Raw genomic sequence first — 8110 nt, forward strand, 5'->3', positions numbered from 1 at the left:
CTAATTTTCTCTCAACGGCTTGAGGATCACCTCGGGTGATAGCGAGAGGGTGCCAGACATCCGAACAGAGGAACAGATGTTCTGGCACATTGTCTGAAAGAATTGGTAAGCCAAATTGGTCGGCTCTCCAGTTCCTCGAAGGGTGAGTTTGGATCGAGTGGCCCAAATCATTTCTGATAATTTCTCAGCTCTCTCATAGCTCAAGAAGAGAGAATTGGTTATGGGCTTGGGCACGGAACGTAACGATCCTCAAGAGGTTCGTTAAACTAGTGCACGTCCGTGCGGGTCTTCTCGATCGAAGGCAACAACTACTGACGTCTGAGTAATCCTCACTTAGAAGTATGTCGAAAGTGAGGAGAGACTGAGGGCGTCCTTTCGTTAAGTTTTTCGTAATATTGAAGACGAAGGAGCTTCCTCTTAAGTTGTTCCCTTATTCATGATCCTAGAGGATTAGCTTTAGTCGCCACATGTTGGCCTCTAAGAGATTGGATTCACAGAGGTCAGGTAATTCAGAGAATTGTCCAAAGACCCTTCCCGAGAGAATCAGTGTAATCTAACATCGTCACTTAGTGAAGTATCTAATATCTCTCCTCTCTGAGTCTGAAGGCGTTCAGACTATCGAGAAGCGATAAGATCTTCAAGATTAATGGCAGTCTCTTGGCCAAGGCAAAGCAGTGCTGCCTATTTTCAGTGTTCAATCGGAGGGGGCCGTTTCTGGAGATAGTGAAGGGAAATGACTGTTCCTCCACCTTGACCTCTGTGAATTTCTTTATGGTTCTATCTTTCCGTATGAAGTATGAGATAAGCTAGAAGTCCTAACTATTGTAGAATATGCAAATATGTTGTAGACGGCCTCTAGGCTCAGAGATTCGGTTCTGTCAAACAACAAAGCTTCACGATCTTTGAGGTCTGGGGAGATCTTGAAATTCTCTGGATCGCAGGTTCCGGCATGGAACTTAGACGTAGTCTGAGTTTCTGATGCCAAAAGCATTTCGAACCTATCCTTTCTGCGAACTTAATACATGTGACCAGAAAGGCTAACATTCTAACCGCTCTAGCCACGGCAAAGAGGGTTAGTGAGGTTTTAGCCATCATCAGAGGTTTTAGCTTTAAAGGACATAATGCGGTCTGTCCTCTAAGCCTTCCGTTCTTGATAAGAACGAAAACCTGTCTAACCCTTGACCCGAAGGCTTGGAGACCAAGGGTATGGCACAAATTATTGGGCAAGGGCATTAGAGAGTCCTGTGCCCTGTCGGGTCTCTCAAGTTTTATCTTGATAAAACTATAGAAAGTAGAGGTCAACGGACAATCTGCGGTGTTCCATAAAAGACCAGACTGGTTCATGTCCAAGAACACCCTGGCATTATAGTCAAGGAGTTCTTTTAAGAAGTCTCATTCATTATGTTTGCATAAAGATTTGAGATTTTTTCTTAATATGAATGCTCAAGAGGTGAGGGCGCGGCCTCGGAAGCATTTCAACAGGGCATGACACTCAGTAACATCCTGAGTGCCACGCTTTAGCGAAGCAACTCTGTGTTCGCTTCACACTCCCGACGGGATGTGAAGACGACATTTGAGATCTGTAAGTCGCTAGGACCATACATATCCGTAGATATATTATTGGGGGCAGCAAGCAACACGAATCCTATCCTATAGAAAAGGGATAGGTGTGCTTTTAACTATGAAGGGTTGGTCGCTGGAGGCGCGTTCATTTTCTTTAGCCTAGAAGTTATGGAACTAACTTTGATAGGTTAGGTCAGGTGGTGGTTTTTAGCTTCGTTGCCCTCAGAAGTATGGTCATATGGTCTAGTCACATTGTGGTCACGCCCCCGTTGACAGATCATCTAGAGCGCACCAGCATTACAGGTTTCTACCTCGCTGGCAACTCTAGTAACGCAGAAGCAGACTTTGGTGACAGTAATCACGAAGTCGGCTATGCTAACAGGTGAGGAACCAAGATGTATATCATCTACTTAATTTAGTTTCCCAAAAATCCTATTCTGTCTCTTCCCACCATCCTAAGGTGGGATTCAGCTATATATATATCTGTCAGGTAAGTTTCATGAACAAAATATTATTGTTATAATACAATTAAGTTTGTTCATACTTACCTGGCAGATATATATAATTAAAGTGCCCACCCACCTCCCCTCAGGAGACAGTGGCACTGATAAAATATGAATAGAAAATGGGAATAGTCCTGATATCCGCCTCCCAGTGGCGGGAATGGGTACTACCACCTGGCCGCCCACTGCGTGTGCCGCGAATTTTGAAATTCTGTCGGACTTCGGAGAATACAGCTATATATATATCTGCCAGGTAAGTATGAACAAACTTAATTGTATTATAACAATAACATCATTGCATGATTGTTAATGCTGACTATTTACTATTCATGACATTATTTATGCTGTGTGTGAATTGGTTTTGATGTACTTCAATTGTTCACAGATTTTTGTTAATATTTTGGTTTGAGTTAATGTTTATTGGTGTTGTGTTCATTGTTATTGATGTTATTGGTGTTTTGTTAACTTGAGTAGATACATTTTTTATTATGTATTGTACAGTCATACCCCTACATACGAAGGCCTTACGTATGAAAAATCCAGGTTATGAAGGCAAAGACAAAGATTTTTTTGCTTCTGTGTACGAAAATAATTTAGGTTGCGAAAGGGTGTATGTACTGTAAAGTCCAAGATTCGCCCGGGCTGCCAAGAACAATTTTAAAACTCGTGCACTGCCAACTCCGTAGACTCGCCACCATCCTCCCGCTCTGCCATTGGTGCTCTCCTATTGTTCAGCATCTGTCCCATCATGCCTCTATGTAAAGGCATTCCTTGACCATTTCGTTGCAGCAGCATTATCATAAACACCTGGAATTCATTCATTCACATAGATTTTGTTTAATAACATGAATTCGTGTTAGTAATTTCGCTTTTGTTATACTGTAAGTTACTTTATCATGTTGTGTGTGAACTTAATTAGTTACATTATTAGCCATGGGTCCCAAGAATGTTGCTGAAGTTCACGGAAAGAAGAGGATGCTTTCTATGAAGACGAAGATGGAGATAATCAAGAAGTGTTAATGTTTTCTGCCATTTGTTAATGTGTTTCGTAAAGTTTAGTGTTAATGTTTTCTGCCATTTTTTAATGTGTTTCGTAAAGTTAAGTGTTCATGTTTTCTGCCATTTGTCCTTCTCCTCTGTCGCCACTTTCGGACATCACCTCACTCTAAAGGTAAGGTTCCACATTTTACTACATATGTACGTACAGTATTTCTTGTACCCTGTACATTAATACACTTTATTTATAGGTCAGGCACAGTTAGGTTAGGTATTGAATGGTCCAAATTGTTGTATTTCATTGTTTATTGGTCAATTTAGCTTTATTATAAAATTTACTGTGGTGTTTTTGTAGGGCTTGGAACGAATTAGGCAATTTATATGTAAAATGTAGTTCTAGATACGAAAAAATCAGGTTATGAAGGCCGCTTCGGAATGGATTAATTTCATAACCTGAGGCATTACTGTATATTGAACAGACTGATTTATTAGTTAATTCGTTAATATTGGTAATGTAGTTATTTCCCAGGCCTGAACTCATTTGTAAATATGTAAGTTTCATTATGTAATGAATTAGTATTAAGGTAACTTTCACGGTTTCTTTTGAACACCTTCCTCTTCGGTTTGCCTCTGTTTCTTCCAGTCAGTCCAGTCCCTTTCTTTTTTTTATTTAAGAACTTGCTGAAGTAAGTCGGGTTTGTTAGCATTGGCGACCTTGTGCCAGGATTAGGCTCTGATTTGGCTGGCAGGGTTCTGGCAGCTTCAGGTGGTGGTGGAGTAAAAAAAATTTTTTTTTTTTTCCCTTGGTAAAGTGTAAGGTTTAGAGGTTATTTTGTGGGAACAATCGTTCTATGGATGTTACTTGTTTTGGGTGAGCACTCCCTACCGAGTGGTGTTTTTGTGTTTTGGGAGTTGTCGTCTGTCGCTTTCGCTGTGATTGTGACAATCAGGTTTGGGATGGCAATGAGTCTGGGTTATAGCAGCAGTAGTTTATGCTGCCTGTTTACTATTTATGACATTATTTATGCTACGTGTGAATTGGTTTTGATGTACCTCAAGTGTTCATAGATTTTTGTTAATATTTTGATTTGAGTTAATGTTTATTGCTGTTGTGTTCATTGTTATTGATGTTAATGGTGTTTTGTTAACATGAGTAGATGCATTATGTTGTTTTGCATTTATTGAACACTCTTATTTATTAGTTAATATATTATTGGTAATGATGTCATTATTTCCCAGACCTGAACTCATTTGTAAATTTGTAAATTTCATTATGTAATAGATTAGTATGTATTAAGGTAACTTTCTCGGTTTCTTTCGAACACCTTCCTCTGTGGTTTGCTTGTTTCTTTTAGTCATTCCAGTCCCTTCTTCTTTTTTTTTTTTTTAAGAACCTGCTGAAGTAAGTCAGGTTCATTATAGTATGAATGATGGGTATGTGTACAACAATTCTTTGTTCCTACACGATATACAAACCGTCAGTCCTTTACAATAGGAATTACTTAAGGTTTAGCCTGGACATGGCTGCTGAATTCTTTAACAAGATGGTTTGGTAGTTAACTATCGGTCCGGTCGTTGGTAGTCTCTCCGACTGGATGAAAACATTCCAATTTGCTTTTGGCCGTTGTCGTGGAAAGATGCGTGTTCGCTGCTCTCTGCCCGACTTGTTATGCTGTCTTCTTTCATCTATCCTGGTGGGATTATTCTTTTTTGTCTCTGTATAATTGTGAATTGCTTGTGTTATTATGAATAATCAGGAAATCCTGGATTTACAGCCTTTGCTGCCCTCTACCTCCAGCCGGCAATGCCCAGGGGTAGATGGCAAGAAGTGCAGAAAAATCTGTGCTTCTTTCAAGGTAGATCCTCGCTCCCTATGCGCTTCATGCCGAGGGCATGAGTTTAACAGAGATATCATGTGTGCAGAGTGTCCCTTGTGGTCTGCTGCCCAGTGGGGGAAGCTTGCAGGGAGGAGGTATGTGAGTAAACCCAAAACCGTGGTGGGAAGTAATACACCCCCAACCACTCCAAATATTGCAAACCCATCTTCCTCATTCCTCTCTCCAGGCAACCGTCCTGCACTTTCTGCCATCCCTTCGGGGGAGGCCTCTCTCTCTGCTTCCTCCTTCAGTGAATTGGGGGGAAATTGCGGCCTTTGAGCTGGGTAACGCTCTCTTAGTTTCTCTGCTCGCCCTGAAGGTCTTCCTTTAGAGTGAGGAGTTACTCTCCCTAACCTGACTTTTGCTTCTGCAGGTGAGGTGTCAGGACTAGGCTAGGCTTGTTCTTTCCTTGGAATTGTGGGCGCCCCCTGACCAAAAACACTGCTTGCTCATCCCAACCGTGCTTCCAGCAGTAATGCTACCCACTCCATAGTCACCACCACCACCAACACCATGGCTACCGAGTCCCCACCTGGTTATTACTCACCTCCATACCTGGTGTGGGCACGTCACCCCACGAGTGTGACATCTTCCTTGGTTGGAGGGCAACATCTGCAGTCATCCAACCTACCGATGCCACCCCCCCCCCCCCCTCCTGGTTTCAGGATGCCATTGTTGATAGTATCGAGGTTCCCTGTCCTTCCCTTGTCACATGGTTGATATACCAGCCATACCTGCCATTATGTCAGCCGCAGAACACGAACCAGTGCCCTGCCCTGTTCCTGCGCCTGTATCTGTTGCTAACCCTGCTGCAGCAAACCTACTTCTGCTGATGTTCCTTGGTTAGCATGGGTCAACGCTCCTGCAGAAGCTGTCGAAGAAGGAGAGATTGAGGAAGGTGTCGTCGTCTTTGTCTTCATCTTCGTCGTCGTCGTCTTCGTCTGCCCCCTCCACACCTCCCCCCCTTTGAAGGTTTCACAACCTCAGAAGGGGAAGGTAGCCTCTCCGCCCCCTAAGAAGTCTTGCCTTGATCTTCTAAGGGTCTGTATCCTCCCTCCGGGGAGGGGAGGCAGTTGGCTCTCTCATTGGCTCACCCCACACCAGAAGAGGGAACCTTGACTCGCCTTCAGAGGCCAGGGTCTTGGGAGCCTCTGGAGCACGAACTAAGGTTCGCCTTCCAGTCCCTAATTTCAAAGGTGCTGCCAGCGGGACTGGGGCTTTGTTGGAGACTTGCAACAGTGGCACGGGGCCAGAGAAGGGACCGAGCCATGGCTCAGACCCACCTGCAAGGACCAAGCCTGGTTCTTCGTCAGGAGCCACAGTTGATGCCTCTGTCCCTTGGGATAGAGCATCAGGAGAGGTCAAGATGAGGTCCCCTATACAGTCCTCTTCGCTTGGTGCTTCAGCCTCGAAGAATACTGGGATGCGTCATGAGGACGATGCTCGATCTTGCCAGGCAGGGAGCCGCGTCACTGCTAGCAGCGCTGCTGCTGGCAAGGGTGTTGCTCCCACCAGTGCTGGTAGCAGCGCTGCTACCAACACTGGTAAACCCATCCACTTGTGTCCAGAAAATTACGAATATAATTCGTAACTTTCCATTTTTTGTTTGTATTAACCGCATATTTTGACTCAAAGGGAGTAAGTAGTTGTTTGATAGTTTTAAGTTGGTATTCAATTAGATTGTTTTCATTTTTAACCCTCTTCCATTGGTTCCCTTATTACCTTGTTATACTATACAAGCCGATATGGTTATGTACTGAAAGACAGGAGTAGTCATCACTCAGTCCGCAGTATGGCAGCAACTCCTCCTCCTATTCCTCTAAGCCTTCTGTGAAATTACTAATCTTCGTGTTCAAGTGTTTTTCGCAGATGTGGTTCTTCGTCGATAATTATACAGTGAGGAATATAAACAATATGTGGATGTTGTAAAACCCTCACTGGACCACTGGATAGCTTCTTCGATTGGTTTGCCACGACCATGTGCCACGTAGAGACGTATGCAGTTCTGAAGTCCTCGTCCTCGAGTTATGACCAAGGGCTTACTTTGATGTATTCAGCATCGTTGTGTGTGATTGAGCCCAAGTGGAGTCCTAGCTTGATGTGTCGTATAATTGGCTCCTTTATCTGCAACTTGCTCTTGTGGTGAACGTCGTCGTCACTTCCACTTATATGCCTCTCTGGATAATAACAGGTATGGGGTTCCACTGAAGGAAGCGGGTTTTAGTTCGATTCCTAGTTATTTCCAGTACTTTCATTTATATTTAAGTAAAGGTCTTGCTAAACCCTTAATTATTAAATAACTATTCTTGGTCCTTTTGAGTCAATTTATTCATATAAAATTCCCAGGTTATTTGCGTTAAAGGTTGCATTGTTATGAAGTTTAGGGCTTTGGTTAAATTTATTTTGTGCGAAGCCCTGTAAAAATTTATGCAGCTTAATTTTGAGTAATTTTGGGTTAGTTTAATTTGACTTACTGTTTCCATGTCACTAATAGTGATATTGTTCATATTTTTAGGACAGAGTGGTTACGAACTAAACATATTCACTGAAAAGGACTTTCTCGCTTCGTCTACGTTTTGGATGAGGTCCTTTCGTCGACAGGAATTCCATTTAACTATAAAGCGGTCTAACATACGAATGTACTATTTGGCTTGCCACCTTCAGCGTGTTTGTTGTTAATTGTAAGGTGTTAATAATTATATTAATCTGTATGTTAAGGCTGTTTAAATTACTTTCCTAAGTTTTGTTTAAGTGAATAAGTGTTTACAAAAGTTTAGTTCACCACCGTGGGTCGTGAAAGGACTCGGCTCACTTCCCCTGGCAGCAGGACTTAAAGTAGCGAGAGCATCTGATCCACCTCTCCTATTCCCTTTTGCTTATTCTGGCTACACTGGGAAGGATGAGGTGAATAGTAGGAATCCCATAGAGTCCTATTCACGGGATTCAGCGGCAGCAACCTATGTCCCTGGTGTTTTAGGACCTCCGTCGAACGTACACTAAAATCGTTGAGGATGGATCTAAGGGGTCTGTTGAGGTTCTCCCTCAAGGGGGGATAGATCGGGAGGAACAATCCCTGGAAGGACTGGATGGTCCTTTGCAGAGATTGTCACATTGATACGTCAGCACAACAATCTCGAGGAAGCAGCTGCGACCTCCTCTACTGGAGATTGC

General features: G+C 43.0%; 1 long non-coding RNA gene across 1 annotated transcript; it reads left to right on the forward strand.

Annotated features, from left to right (window-relative positions):
• The first annotated feature begins 2363 nt into the window (after nucleotides 1-2363).
• Nucleotides 2364-7656, forward strand: LOC135221737 (uncharacterized). The gene is made up of 2 exons (XR_010316078.1): nucleotides 2364-7130; nucleotides 7455-7656. It is a non-coding gene; the product is annotated as an uncharacterized LOC135221737 (long non-coding RNA).
• The last annotated feature ends 454 nt before the right edge of the window (nucleotides 7657-8110 follow it).

This window comes from Macrobrachium nipponense, chromosome 3, assembly GCF_015104395.2.
Source record: "Macrobrachium nipponense isolate FS-2020 chromosome 3, ASM1510439v2, whole genome shotgun sequence".
In the NCBI taxonomy this organism is placed as follows: Eukaryota; Metazoa; Arthropoda; class Malacostraca; order Decapoda; family Palaemonidae; genus Macrobrachium; species Macrobrachium nipponense.